Source organism: Lithobates pipiens, unplaced genomic scaffold (assembly GCF_037356315.1).
Source record: "Lithobates pipiens isolate NorthernLeopardFrog02 unplaced genomic scaffold, aLitPip1_a1.2 Scaffold_18, whole genome shotgun sequence".
In the NCBI taxonomy this organism is placed as follows: Eukaryota; Metazoa; Chordata; class Amphibia; order Anura; family Ranidae; genus Lithobates; species Lithobates pipiens.
Genome location: NW_027507758.1, coordinates 651,536,424 through 651,552,469, shown reverse-complemented (window position 1 = coordinate 651,552,469; position 16,046 = coordinate 651,536,424). Strand labels below are relative to the sequence as shown.

Below are 16,046 nucleotides of genomic sequence, written 5' to 3'. Positions count from 1 at the left end.
GCGCCGTCATTGAGTTCCTGATGAAGGAGGGGTGCCGGATGTCTGACATCCACAGAAGGCTACAGAATGTTTACAGAGATGACACCACTGACAAGAGTCATCAACGACAAGACATTGCTCTTCTCAGTGGTGTCATCTCCGTAAACATTCTGTAGCCTTCTGTGGATGTCGGACAGCCGGCACCCCTCCTTCATCAAGATCTCAATAACGGCGCATTTATGAAGTATGGTGTTGCGCTCCTTGTAGAAATTCTATGTAATCTTATTCGTGAGATTAACAACTGGTGATACTAGCTAGAGAAACATATATTGCAGGCATAAGGTGCAAATCTACAAATATCGTATATCCAAAAAAAGAGTTACATAAATACGTAAATGCTTTTAAAAAAGAACATAAATATTCACCATTAGAGTATTCACCATTAAGATATCAAAAGTGCAAAGAATCTTAAAATATAAATATGTGCAAAATTGCAAGAAATAAATCAACGAGTGAGTGATCTGTGATGATTGTGCAAAATACATAAATAATTCATACAGTACTTATTGAGAAGAGATCAATTAGCAGGATTGAATATAAAAATAGAAAAAATTAATAGAAGAGAGTATATATATATAAAGAAATAAAAAAATAAAAAAATATAATATATATATATATATAAATAATATCTTAAGATAAATAGGTGTATCAAGTCTCTTAGTGCAAATTGTTGGACATCTATTTCTTGGTCCAAAGTGCAGCAGTAGTGGAAGTGTGGAAGTGTTTCACGTGGACACTTTGTGCTACTATCTTAATCTTCGGTGGTACTGTGCCTTTAAGTGATGTGCTAGAGGTCTTCAGTGTCACTGACACCTGTGGCTAAAATGAATGATTACTTTACTGCTGTAAGGTATACAGCATGTAGTGAAATTTGAAAGAATGGATCCCTCCGGGTGGGCCTTTTTCCTGGGTGTTCCTATGGGATGAAGCCAGGAGGACAAGGGGGAAAGGGAAGGGGGGTTCCTTTCTTTGCCTTTCTGCTTTCCACGTCAGTAACTTGACTCACTCAGGCAGGTACTCAGTGTATTAAAAAAGAAGATAAAAGAGGCCTACCATAGTGCAGTATGTTGCAAACAGTATTAGCGTTTATTCAAGAAAAACAGGTAAAAAAACTCACATTTTAAAAAATCAGCAGTGCATGGTAAAAACGAGCGCCGCGCTCGTACCTATCCGTCTGTTCCGGTGTCTCTATTGCCTCTGGTATCCTACGCGTTACGTCACGCCACGTGACTGACGGCGCATTGCTTCTGCTTGGAATCCATTATTTACCTGCAATTAAAAAGAGGAGTAACTACGGAAGAAGAGTTAGACCTTGTACACACGGTCGGAGATTCCGACGGAATGTGTCCGATCGGACCGTTTGTCGGATATTCCGACTGTGTGTGGTCTCCATCGGACTGTGTTCCATCTGAATATCCGACGGACCAAATTTTCTAACTTGTTGGTAAAATTTTCCGACAAAATGCTCCGATCGTTTGTAGAGAATTTTGATCGGACAAAGTGCCACGCATGCTCAGATCAAATTCCTACACCAAAGCTATTGGCTACTAGCCTGAACGTAGTCCCGTCGTAACGAAATAACGTCATCACGTTCTGCACGATCGGATTTTCCGACAACTTCGTCCGACCGTGTGTATGCAACAGTTTCGGACAAAATCCGACGGACAAAATCCGACGGATTTGGTGGTCGGAATCTCCGACCCGTGTGTACAAGGGCTTGCTCAACCAACATGGGACATTTGAAGAACCTATGCTCACCTTTGCATTACTTTTGGTACAACCCTCATAAAATCAAATTAAATTCTGGAATGAGAGGTTTTATTCAAATGTTTTTGTTTAGACACTACAAAGGTCTTAGGATTTGTCTCGGGGGGGGGGTGGGGGGCTTATATTAAATGCATTTGAATGCAAAATGCAGCCAAACACTGAGTGCGACCTGCTTTGCCTGCAATGCAGACCCGTCTCAATAGGACCCGCTGCATCCAAGGAAACACAACCAGCGGCACGTCAAGCACAGCCTGAGTGCTGACATCTACACTGAGCTATTGAAGAAAATAAGAATCTGCTAACCTACATTTCATGTGTGCTTAAAACACGAGTCGAATGCTGGAAAACATCGCCCGTCTACCAACCTCTGAAGATGCCTACAAAAGAAAATGGAATCTTAAATGTGAGATCATCTGGAAGACCTCATCCATCAGGCCGAACCTCCCTAGTTATAGTCACTGTCACATGCGGGTTTCCTGAATGACTAATGAGCCAAAAGGAACATCTGCCATTCACAACATTGCTTCTGTCTAATAGGTGATTTGCATATCTTTTCACTGATGGAAGCTACACAAAGACACAACTTTTGTCAAGTTTACAAACAAAAATTTGCTAATACAATGTCCAGTACAAGTATGAGTGTTAGGGGGGGGACAACATTGTCTGGAGCTCCTGTTCAAAGAGGTTCCCACAAGCAAGGGTTACAGTCCATGTAGTTGTAAGGAGAATTGAGAAAAATTCCACTGGTGATGCAAGTCCAAGGAGGCGTCGGTGGTGCTGATAAGTCACCCCTCGCACCCCCACAACCACTGAGCCAGGGTTGCAGGGAAGAGTGCCTTGTCACGATCAACATGGGGACAAGGTGCTTTGCCCAAAGCAACCCCCCCCATGTTGAGGGCATGTGGCCTTGTATGGTTCAGAAGGGGGGGTTGCGCTTGCTTTTCCCCCACCATTATTGACCTGATAATGGCCTATGGTGCTCCATAAATTTTTGGAGGGGGGCAAACTAACCATCCGCCACCCCCCCAGTCCATCCGTCTGTCAGTTAACCCCCCCCCCCTGTTTGGTCAGTCGATCGGCAAACCCAGCACCTACCCCATCTAGGTTGCGGGCCTGCGTCTCCTCCTCGGTGTCTCCTGTTCAGGGTCTCCTCCTCGGGGTCTCCTGCTCAGCGTCTTGGTTTCCCCCTACGCTTCCTCCTCGGCGGCTTCCCCCTGCGTCTCCTCTTCAGCGGCTTCCCCCTGCGTCTCCTCAGCAGCTTCCCCCTGCACCTCCTCCTCAGCGGCTTCCCCCTGTGTTTCCTCCTCGGCGGCTTCCCCCTGCATCTCCTCTTCAGTGGCTTCCTCCTGCGTCTCCTCCTCGGCAGCTTCCCCCTGCGTCTCCTCCTCGGCAGCTTCCCCCTGCATCTCCTCTTCAACGGCTTCCCCCTGCGTCTCCTCCTCGGCAGCTTCCCCCTGCGTCTCCTCTGCAGCGGCTTCCCCCTGCGTCTCCTCCTCAGCGACTTCCCCCTGCGTCTCCTCATCAGCGGCTTCCCCCTGAGTCTCCTCCTCAGCGACTTCCCCCTGCGTCTCCTCATCAGCGGCTTCCCCCTGAGTCTCCTCCTCAGCGACTTCCCCCTGTCTGTCCTCTTCAGCGGCTTCCCCCTGCATCTCCTCCTCAGCGGCTTCCCCCTTTGTTTCCTCCTCGTCAACTTTCAAATTACAAATTGAAATTTCTCTTGCAAAGTGAACAGTCTATTTGCCTTTAGTAAATTAACCTCATTGCATATAATCTCATATGGTTATAGATGGACACTAACATTCGTTACTTTGCACTTTGCAAAATTAAATTTCACCACATTCACTGAGCTAATGGAGAATTTCCTATGCAAAGTGAACAGTCTATTTACCTTTAGTAAATTAACCCCATTGCATTTGATCTCATTTGGTTATAGATGGACACCAGGGGTGGCCAGTCCATTAAGGGTGCACGGGCACTGCCCCCCCCCCCCCCGTCTGTCCACCGCCTCCTCTATCCATGCGTCTGGCCCTTTTCAGGACACCGGTGCATGGATTCCATTTTGGAGGGCTCTAATAGATTTCAATATAGGGTAGGCTCGGGTTGCATAGAGTGCACTCTAAGCCCACCCAGGTGTGTTACAAGAGCGAATCAATATTCGCTGTTGTAACACTGATCCTCCTCCTGGCCAATGAGGAAGCGGGCTTTGACACCGGTGACTTGATTGGTCAAAAGGACAGGTAATCCTATTGGACACCAAGAGGAGGAGGCGAGGAGTTGGAAGCCACCATAGAGGAGAGGACACAAAGCAGAGCCAAGCCGCTACACACTGCCTGCCAACTGCCGCCATGGAGGAGAGGACACAGAGCCGAGCCGCTACACACTGTTTGCCTCCCGCCACCATGGAGGACAAGACTCGGGCCCGAATCAAGCTGCTACACACTGCCTGTCAACTGCCGCCATGGAGGAGAGAGCCCAGAGCCGAGCCAAGCTGCTACACACTGCCTGCCAACTGCCACCATGGAGAAGAGGACTTGGGGCCGAGCCGCTACATTCTGCCTGCCACCTGCCGCCATGGAGGATGAGACTCGGGCCCCAGCCGAGCTGTTACACATTGCCTGCCAACTGCTACCATGAGGAAAGAACACAGAGCTGAGCCGCTACACGCTGCCTGCCACCCGCCGCCATGGAGGATGAGACTCGGACCCGAGCCGAGCTGTTACACATTGCCTGCCAACTGCTGCCATGAGGAAAGAACACAGAGCTGAGCCACTACACGCTGCCTGCCCCCCGCCACCATGGAGGACAAGACTCAGAGCTGAGCTGAGCCGCTACACACTGCCTGCCAACTGCCGCCATGGAAGAGAGGACTCAGAGCCGAGCTGCCTGTCACCCGCCGCCATGGGGGACAAGACTCGGGCCAAGGCGAGGCACTACACACTGCCTGCCAACTTTCACCATGGAGGAGAGGACTCAGAACCGAGCTGAGCCGCTACACACTGCCTGCCACTCGCCCCCATGGAGGACAAGAATCGGACCAAGCCGAGCCACTACACACTGCCTGCCAACTTCCGCCATGGAGGAGAGGACTCAGAACCAAGCTGAGCCACTACACACTGCCTGCCACCCGCCCCAATGGAGGACGAGACTCTGGGCCGAGTCGAGCTGCTACACACTGCCTGCCAACTGCCGTCATGGAGGAAAGAACCCAGAGCTGAGCCGCTACACGCTGCCTGCCAACCGCCCCCATGGAGGACAAGACTCAGGCCAAGCCGAGCCACTACTCACTGCCTGCCAACTGCCGCTATGGAGGAGAGGACTCAGAACCGAGCCGCTACACCAGGGATCTCCAAACTACGGCCCTGTAGCAGAACTACACATCCCATGAAGCATTGTAAAACTCTGACATTCACAGACATGACTAAGAATAATGGGAATTGTAGTTCCTGAACAATTGGAGGGCCATAGTTTGGAGACGCCTGCGCTACACCCTGCCTGTCAACTTCCGCCATGGAGGAGAGGACTCGGAGCCGAGCCACTACATTCTGACTGACACCCGCCGCCATGGGGGACAAGACTCGAGGGCCGAGCCGAGCTGCTACATACTTCTTGCCACCCGCCAAGTGCCAGATGTGCTGCTGGGGGGGGGGGTAGTTATGTGCTGCTCGGGGGGGGGCAACCCCCCCAAAAAAACACCAGCTGCCACTGTTCAATAATTTTAACTTTGCAAAGTTAAATTTCTCTAAGTTAAGGGAAAATCCCAGTGCAAAGTGAAACTTGCCTTGCAAAATGAACATCTTATTTTCCCTTATTAAATAAACTCCGGGAAGACTGCAAACGAACAGACTCTTGTTGACCGACAGCAGGTTATTGCCCCTTTCTCACAACCTTTTCTCCTTTTTTCGCCTCCTCGTTCAAAGTTCTTTGTCTTTGCCACTAATTGAACTGCGCGTGTTTATCAGCAGACGAATGTATTGATATAGTAATCAGCCGCAATGCATTATCTGTGTTCTGTATGGACAACAGAATTTGACTCCAATCCTGACCTATAGGGAGGTGGAATGAATAGTAATGACCGAGCCGGTTATTTATAGGACCACAAATTAAGTCCGAGGAGCCGGGGGTCACGTCTCTGATGGGGCAGTTAACAAGGAGGTCACCTATACATTCAACCCGCACATTACGAGGGGAAAACGATCTGCTCCATTCATCACACAGAGAGAGAGAATTGACCCAACGTTTATAGGGATGGGGGATGGGGGGGGGGCGTGTAAAATTACCCAGATTGTAAATTTTAACTACAATCTGAGGATTAGTTACACAACGTCTTCTTGTTGTATGGATTAACCAATAACGGCTCATAAATAAAGGACATTTTTGATCAATTAGGAGGGTCCCATGTGACCCGCTGCAGGCCATATAACATAATATAATAAAAGCAAATAATAAAACACCTAAACATGCAAAATAAACATTTTCAATGCCTATTGAGAGATTTCTGAATACATTGCAAATAAATCAAACAGAGTACTAATGGAGGAGTAAAACAAAATAATAAATAAAAGTATTACAATTGAAAATGGCAAAAGGATGGGATTATGCACAAAAAAAGAAAATACAGGATAAAGGATACATATATAATAAAATGTAAGTCTTTATTTAATACATAAAATCTCAACATAGAGATAAGGTTCAATAAAATAATTGACAGAGCATATACACAATATTTGTTTTTCTTTGTTTTTTTACTGGTTGCTGGTATCCCACAGAAACAAAAGATGGTCAAAGATAGATGTTATATCCCAACACGTTTCGCCCGCATTGGCTTCTTCAGGGGAATTATTTAGGACCACCGGTATTCACAAAGCTCTGGTGAAAATTCAGAAAATGTTCATCAATTATCAGATATGAAAAAGGACAAAGAAACACAAGAAAATAACGAGGAAAAAACATATATAGCATTACAATGTTTAGTAATGTATCTCATACTGCTTTAAATACAACTGTATAATTATTAAAGTTATACTGGACCGCGCCTTTTCCAGCACTTTTTGTTTACAAGTAAAAATACATAATTTTTTTTACTAGAAAATTACTTAAAACCCCCAAACATTATACATATTTTTAGCAGAAACCTTAGAGGATAAAATGGTGATCGTTGCAATTTTTGGTGCCACAAGGTATTTGCGCAGCGGTTTTTCAACTTTAATGAATTTTAATGCAAAAAATAAATAAAATAAAAACACAATATATATAAAAAAACACATTTTTTGTAAAATATAAAAGATGATTTTAAGCCGAGTAAATAGATACCTAACATGTTGCGTTTTAAAGTTGCACACGCTCATGGAATGGCCACAAACTACGGTACTTAAAAATCTCCATAAGTGACGTATTTACATTTTTTTTACAGGTTAACTGTTTAGTGTTACAGAGGAGGTCTGGAGCTAGAATTATTGCTCTCACTCTGACGTTTGCGGCGATACCTCGCATGTGTGGTGCGAACACCGTTTACATATGTGTACATAACTTACGTATGCGTTCGCTTCTGCGCACAAGCACGGAGGGATGGGGAGGCTTTACATTTTTTTTCTTATTTATTTTATTTTTTATTTTATTATTTTTTTACACTATCCCATAATTTATTTTTTATTTTTTTAACCACTTGAATACCGGGCACTTTCCCCCCTTCCTGCCCATGACAATTTTCGGCTTTCAGAGCTGTTGCACTTTGAATGACAATTGCGCGGTCATGCAACACTGCACCCAAACTACCGGTAAATTTTTATAATTTTCTTCCCACAAATAGAGCTTTCTTTTGGTGGTGTTTGATCACATCTGGGGTGTTTATTTTTTGCTAAACTAATTAAAAAGTCAACATTTTTGAAAAAAATAAGTGATTCCTTTGTTTCTGTTATAAAATGTTGATTTCTCCTTCACTGATGGACCCTGATGAGGTGGCACTGATGGGCACTGATGAGGAGGCACTGATATGTAGAATTGATGGGCACTGATAGGCAGCACTGATATGCAGCACCGATGGGCACTGATAGGCCACAGTGATAGGAGGCACTGATGTGATGGGCACTGACAGGCATCACTGATAGGCACTGATAGGCGGCACTGATGGGCACTAATAGGCGGAACTGATTGGCACTGATAGGTGGCACTGATGTACACGAATAGATGGCACTGATGGGCAGCACTGATGGGCACTGATAGGCGGCACTGATGGGCACTGATAGGCGGCGCTGATGGACACTGATAGGTGGCACTGATGGGCACTGATAGGCGGCACTGATATGCAGCATTGATGGGCACTGATAGGCGGCAGTGATAGGTGGCACTGATGTGATGGCACTGACAGGCAGCACTGATGGACACTGATAGGTGGCACTGATGGGTGGAACTGATTGGCACTGATATATGGCACTTATGTACATGAATAGATGGCACTGATGGGCAGCACTGATGGGTACTTATGGGCGGCACTGATGGGCACTGATAGGCGGCACTGATTGGCACTGATTGGTGGCACTGATGTACACTAATAGATGGCACTGATGGGCAGCACTGATGATGAGGTACTAACAGGTGTTACTGATGGGCACTGATTGTCACTGTGCTAGACACTGATTGGCACTGTGGTGGGCACTGATTGGCACTGTTATGGGCACTGTTTGGCACTTTGATGGGCATTGACAGGCGTTTCTGATGGGGCACTGTCTGGGAGCTGATAGGCACTGATTGGCATTGCTGGTGGCACATCTTATGGGGCTGTGCTGATAATCAATGTGCTGATTATTAGCACAGACAACCCCCCCCCCCCCCCCCTTTGTCGGCGCGAACTGAGGAGAGCCGTTTACCGGCACTTCCTGGTTCACGCTGTGATCAGCTGTGATTGGTCACAGCTGATCACGTGGCAGGGAACCTCCATCAGAGGCTCCTTGCCATGATCAGCGATTGGCGCGCGCGGGCATGTTATCCTGAAAGACGTCATATGATGCCCAGTGAGGATAACAAAACCACTTCCTGGCCATCGATCTGCTATAGGCCGGGCGGGAAGTGGTTAATCACATTTACTCCTATTACAAAGGGTGTTTACATTTCTTGTAATAAAAATAAGGGGTGACAGGTCCTCTTTATGGAGAGATCTGGGTGTATAATAAAGCAAAAGATCAAAAAAAAAAAAAAAAGATCTAATGCTTTAAAAAAAAAAAATCTTTACCTCCACCCTAGACTGGAAGTGATGCCATAATAACACTTCAGTCCCCCTAGACCATAGAGGTGATCAGAGATGATCTGGTCTCTCTTCATCTCTATGGCCAGCCACGTGAATGGCAGGATTGTTTCCCAGGCTCGCTGGTAAGAATGGTAAGCCCAACAAACACCTGGAAGTTACGGGAGGGGGGCGATCTAGCAAAATGTTCGGTCTTTTTTGGTTTTGTTTAGCAAAAAATAAACGATGGTGAGAAAATACCACCAAAAGAAAGCTCTATTTGTGTGAAAAAAAAAAGCTAAAAATGTTATATGGGTACAGTGTTGCATGACTGCGCAATTATTCAAAGTGTGACAGTGCTAAAAGCTGAAAATTGGCCTGGGCAAGAAAGGGGGTAAAAGTGCCCCGGTATTGAAGGGGTTTAATATCTGGCTCATGTGCAGATGTACAGAAATCCTGAGAACTTGGACTCCATGCCTGAGCTATCTTTGCACATGCATGGGAGACTCTCCATGGTCACCTGATCAAGAAGTCCATCTTTCCCCCATCCTTCCCATGGGAATTAGGACCAACTGAAAAACAGACAAGAAAATTCCCAGCAAACTTAACAAAATATAGAGATAGGACCACCATATATAGAGGAGCCTTGGTGAGGCACTGCGGCTTACTCATATAGAGATAGGACCACCATATATAAAGGAGCCTTGGTGAGGCACTGCGGCTTACTCATATAGAGATAGGACCACCATATATACAGGAGCCTTGGTGAGGCACTGCGGCTTACTCATATAGAGATAGGACCACCATATATAGAGGAGCCTTGGCGAGGCACTGCGGCTTACTCATATAGAGATAGGACCAACATATATAGAGGAGCCTTGGCGAGGCACTGCGGCTTACTCATATAGAGATAGGACCACCATATATACAGGAGCCTTGGCGAGGCACTGCGGCTTACTCATATAGAGATAGGACCACCATATATAAAGGAGCCTTGGCGAGGCACTGCGGCTTACTCATATACAGATAGGACCACCATATATAGAGGAGCCTTGGCGAGGCACTGCGGCTTACTCATATAGAGATAGGACCACCATATATACAGGAGCCTTGGCGAGGCACTGTGGCTTACTCATATACAGATAGGACCACCATATATAGAGGAGCCTTGGCGAGGCACTGCGGCTTACTCATATAGAGATAGGACCAACATATATAGAGGAGCCTTGGCGAGGCACTGCGGCTTACTCATATAGAGATAGGACCACCATATATACAGGAGCCTTGGCGAGGCACTGTGGCTTACTCATATAGAGATAGGACCAACATATATAAAGGAGCCTTGGCGAGGCACTGCGGCTTACTCATATAGAGATAGGACCACCATATATAAAGGAGCCTTGGCGAGGCACTGCGGCTTACTCATATACAGATAGGACCACCATATATAGAGGAGCCTTGGCGAGGCACTGCGGCTTACTCATATAGAGATAGGACCAACATATATAGAGGAGCCTTGGCGAGGCACTGCGGCTTACTCATATAGAGATAGGACCACCATATATACAGGAGCCTTGGCGAGGCACTGCGGCTTACTCATATAGAGATAGGACCACCATATATAAAGGAGCCTTGGCGAGGCACTGCGGCTTACTCATATACAGATAGGACCACCATATATAGAGGAGCCTTGGCGAGGCACTGCGGCTTACTCATATAGAGATAGGACCACCATATATACAGGAGCCTTGGCGAGGCACTGTGGCTTACTCATATACAGATAGGACCACCATATATAGAGGAGCCTTGGCGAGGCACTGCGGCTTACTCATATAGAGATAGGACCAACATATATAGAGGAGCCTTGGCGAGGCACTGCGGCTTACTCATATAGAGATAGGACCAACATATATAGAGGAGCCTTGGCGAGGCACTGCGGCTTACTCATATAGAGATAGGACCAACATATATAGAGGAGCCTTGGCGAGGCACTGCGGCTTACTCATATAGAGATAGGACCAACATATATAGAGGAGCCTTGGCGAGGCACTGCGGCTTACTCATATATTTGCAAAGGTGTGCAAACAAAACCCTCTGTTTTTAGACAGGGTACTTTTTTTTTTGCAGGCTCCCTGGTATTTTTGTCTGTTTGTGATGTGCATTGTCCCTCCATGTGCACCTTACTGCAAAAGCTAGTTATAAATTGGGGTGGTCTCTATATTTTTGTATAGCTTGTTTGCAAGACCAACTTAAAGGGACACCAGAACTGGGGGAGAAGGGATTACTTTGTACCAAAAATAAAATATTAGGTACATGTTTATCCTTTTATATGTATGTGCATCCGGGAAGTATTAACAGCGTTTCAACTTCTAAAAGGCACCCGAAGGACTCTCAGACCATGAGATACAAAATTCTCTGGTCTGATGAAACAAAGAATGAACTCTTTGGCCTGAATGGCAAGCGTCATGTCTGGAGGAAACCAGGCACTGCTCATCATCTAGCCAATACCATCCCTACAGTAAAGCATGGTGGTGGCAGCATCATGCTGTGGGGATGTTTTCCAGCGGCAGGAACTGGGAGACTAGTCAGGATTGAGGGAAAGATGAATGCAGCAACGTACAGAGACATCCTTGATGAAAACCTTCTCCAGAGAGCCCCCGGACCTCAGACTGGGGTGAAGATTCATCTTCCAACAGGACAACAACCCTAAGCACACAGCCAAGGTAACAAAGGAGTGGCTACGGGACAACTGTGAATGTCCTTGAGTGGCCCAGCCAGAGCCCGGACTTGAACCCGATTGAACATCTCTGGAGAGATCTGGAAATGGCTGTGCACCGACCCTCCCCATCCAACCTGATTGAGCTGGAGAGGTCCTGCAAAGAAAAATGGGAGAAACTGCCCAAAAATAGGTGTGCCAAGCTTGTAGCATCATACTCAACAAGACTTCAGGCTGTAATTGGTGCCAAAGGAGCTTCACCAAAGTATTGAGCAAAGGCTGTGATACTTATGTACATGGAAGGAGCCTGTGATACTTATGTATGTGGGAGGAGCCTGTGATACTTATGAACATGGGAGGAGCCCGTGATACTTATGAACATGGGAGGAGCCTGTGATACTTATGAACATGGGAGGAGCCTGTGATACCTATGAACATAGGAGAAGCCTGTGATACATATGAACATGGGAGGAGCCTGTGATACTTATGTACATGGGAGGAGCCTGTGATACTTATGAACATGGGAGGAGCCTGTGATACTTATGTACATGGGAGGGGCCTGTGATATTTATGAACATGGGAGGGGCCTGTGATACTTATGTGCATGGGAGGAGCCTGTGATACTTAAGTACATGGGAGGAGCCTGTGATACTTATGTAAATGGGAGGAGCCTGTGATACTTATGTACATGGGAGGAACCTGTGATACGTATGTACGTGGGAGGAGCCTGTGATACTTATGTACGTGGCAGGAGCCTGGGATACTTATGTACATGGGAGGAGCCTGTGATAATTATGTACATGGGAGGAGCCTGTGATACATATGTACGTGGGAGGAGCCTGTGAAATACATATGTACATGGGAGGAGCCTGTGATACTAATGTACATGGGAGGAGCCTGTGATACTTATGTACATGGGAGGAACCTGTGATACGTATGTACGTGGGAGGAGCCTGTGATACTTATGTACATGGGAGGAGCCTGTGATACTTCTGTACATGGATTTTTTTTTTTTTTCATTTTTAAATACATTTGCAAAGATTTCAATCAAACTTTTTTAACGTTGTGATTATGGGGGATTGTTTGTAGAATTTTGAGGAAAATAATGAAGTTATCCATTTTGAGTTATCAATATATGTATATACATGTATATGTATATATATATATATATATATATATATATATATATATATATGTGTGTGTGTACCATATATACTCGAGTATAAGCCGAGATTTTCAGCCCCTTTTTTTAGGCTGAAAGTGCCCCCCTCGGCTTATACTCGAGTCACCGCCGTCTGTCTACCCGATCAGCGTGTCGTGCAGACAGACGGCGGCCATTCCACTATTCAAAAGCCACGCCTCCCTGTCTGTGATAGGCGGAACACTCAATTTCCCAGCAGTCAGTGGTCCGCCTATCACGGACATCCGCTCATCCTCATACTACGGACGAGGATGAGAGGATGTCCGTGATAGGCGGAACACTGACTGCTGGGAAATTGAGTGTTCCGCCTATCACAGACGGAGGCGCGGCTTTTGAACAGTGGAATGGCCGCCGTCTGTCACAGACGAGGAGAAGAGGTGCGGCGATCCTGGCATGTTTTTACATGCAGATCGCTGCAGAAGGACACAGGCTGCAGAAGGACAAAGAGGCACAGGACACAGGTAGGCTGGACACAGGGATGGACACACAGGGATGGACACACAGGGATGGACACACAGGGATAGACACACAGGGATGGACACACAGGGATGGACACACAGGGATGAACACACAGGGATGGACACACAGGGATAGACACACAGGGATGGACACACAGGGATAGACACACAGGGATGGACACACAGGGATGGACACACAGGGATGGACACACAGGGATGGACACACAGGGATAGACACACAGGGATGGACACACAGGGATGGACACACAGGGATGGACACACGGATGGACAGGCATGTCTCACCCTCGGCTTATACTCGAGTCAATAAGTTTTCCCATTTTTTTTGTGGTAAATTAGGGGCCTCGGCCTATATTCGGATCGACCTATACTCGAGTATATACGGTATGTATTTTTTTTATATATAGGATCACAATCACAATGGGTCAACTGGTTCTCAATGTGGCCCAGACAGTAAAACAAGTGATAATAAGATTGTATATAAAATTGTAGAGGTGGATCTCTTTTATAAATAAAACAATTGAGTTCCCCTTCAATAAAGCATTTTCTGAACATGATTTATTTTTATTTTTATATGTTTTCTGAAAGGTCCTTGACGTACTGTAGAACAAAAAGTGTGAAAAATACGACACGGGATCAGGATTTTTTTTTAACTTTGTTGCAACTAGGATGCTTATTTTAGCAAACACAGTCGCTGAGTTAATTTGCGCAGCCGTTGCCCCTGGGAGCAGACTTTTCGTTGATGTCGCTGTCTTGTGAAAAAAAAGGCTAATTAGTTGAAATATGTTGTAACAGCAAAAATTTCTGAAGTGAAATTGCAACAACAAACGGAACTGTTGCTGTTCCTTCATCCCCTTGTTACTTTCTCATTTGTCACCCCGGTGTGGGCGGGATGAACGCGCCGCATTGTTTCTACATGTAACTGGAGGGATCTCTTTGCTGCAAAACATTTATTTTTTTATTTGCGTCCTTGACGAATCGATTGACGATTGTTTATGATTTCTGAGCGGTGGGGGGGGGGGGGGGGGGAGTAATTGTTTTACAAGAACACAAGACTAAAAGGTTTTTTTTTTCCTTCTTTTTTTTTCAGATAAAATTACACAATTGCATTATTTGCGGCCGTATTGATTCACTTCAACGGAAAAGGTCACTTCATTCAATTTTTCGGGAAGCTGATATATGGTGTCTGCAATGAGGATTTGAGGTTGTGTGAGGGGGAACTCCGACTGTGTACGAACAACACCTTTATAACTAAAGCTTACCGCCAACATCGGATGGCGCTCGGACCTGCAGGTATGTTTCATTGAAAGTCTGTCAACATGCAGGTTTGGATCAGCTGAGTGTTCCTGTCTATGTGGGACAAAAGGGAGATATAGGCAATGGTTTGTTCTCATGGGTATAAAAAGCCCAACCCAAGAATAGTCCAGAGCTCAGACTGGTAGGAAAGAGAAGAAGCAAAGAGAGAGTCAGATATCAGCAGAATAAAGTTTGGGTCAGCACAGTGCCAAGGCTCAGGCCTTACTGGGTCAACACAGGGTCTGGGCTCATGCTCCTTTGAGTCAGCCGAGTGCCCAGGTCCCATTGGGTCAGCCTGGTGCCCAGGCCCAGGCCCCATTGGGTCAATACAGTGCCTGGGCCCAGGCCACAGTGGCTCAGCACACTGCCCAGGCTCCACTGAGTAAGCATAGGGCTTGGGTCCAAGCAGGAGACTTGCCTTAGAGGTGGAAGTGCAACAAACTCAAGAGGAGTCAGAGGGTGGGGGTAACAGCTGGTGGAGATTATATCAGATTGAAGGCAGGTCATTGTTGCTATTGCTTAGAGGATGGCTAACATCTGCGGCAAAGGTTACAGTATAGTTATAACATCTAGCGCTCCTTCTCCACCGCACATCCAGAAGGGCACAAGTGGAGGTGAGTACTGGGGGGGGGGGGGGGGGGCTGTGATGGTTGCAGGGAAGATCTGGGTCTACATATGGGCTCTTGGCAAGGACCACTGGGCTTTGGGTATAATGGAGGGGGTCTGTCATGTAGCCTATGAAGAGCCTCATAATTTCTATTGGTGGCCCTGATTAGGAGATAATGTGAGCGGTCTGTTGAATATGTAGAGGGTTTACAAAAAACTCTCCTTCTCCTCCACACATCTAGAAGGACACATATAGAGGTCAGCACTGGGGTAAACTGTAATGGTTGCAGGGAAGACCTGGGACTGTGTATGGGCCACGGACAAGGACCGCTGGGTTGTGTGCACATAGGCAGCTGTGGAATGGGGGGGGGGGGGGGCTTGTCATGTAGGCTATAAAGGGCCTCATGATTTCTAATGGTGACCCTGATAAGAAGAAGATAATGTAAGCAGTCTGTTGAATATAAAAAGGGATTACAAAACTCCCCTTCTCCACACATTCAGAAGGACACACTTGAAGATGAGCACTGGGGGGACCTGTAGTGGCTGCGTGGAAGAGTTTGTGTATGGGCTCCAGGCAAGGAACGCTGGGCTGTGTGCACATAGGCAGGTTGGTGGCTGTCATGTAAGCTGTAAAGGGCCCTATGGTTTCTAATGGTGGCCCTGATAAGAAGAAGATAATGTAAGAAGTCTGTTGATTTGTAGAGGTTATGCAATGTTCTCCTTCTCCAC

The 16,046-nt window shown here is 46.4% G+C and overlaps 1 protein-coding gene across 3 annotated transcripts in view; it reads left to right on the top strand.

Moving 5' to 3' along the window:
- Nucleotides 1–16,046, top strand: part of LOC143989333 (leucine-rich repeat and fibronectin type-III domain-containing protein 2-like) — a 737,371-nt gene that overhangs the window by 161,672 nt on the left and 559,653 nt on the right. For all 3 annotated transcript variants that reach the window (XM_077489421.1, XM_077489420.1, XM_077489422.1), the window contains exon 2: nucleotides 14,506–14,708. The gene's annotated coding sequence lies outside the window, so the exon portion shown is untranslated. The remainder of the gene's footprint in view (nucleotides 1–14,505; nucleotides 14,709–16,046) is intronic.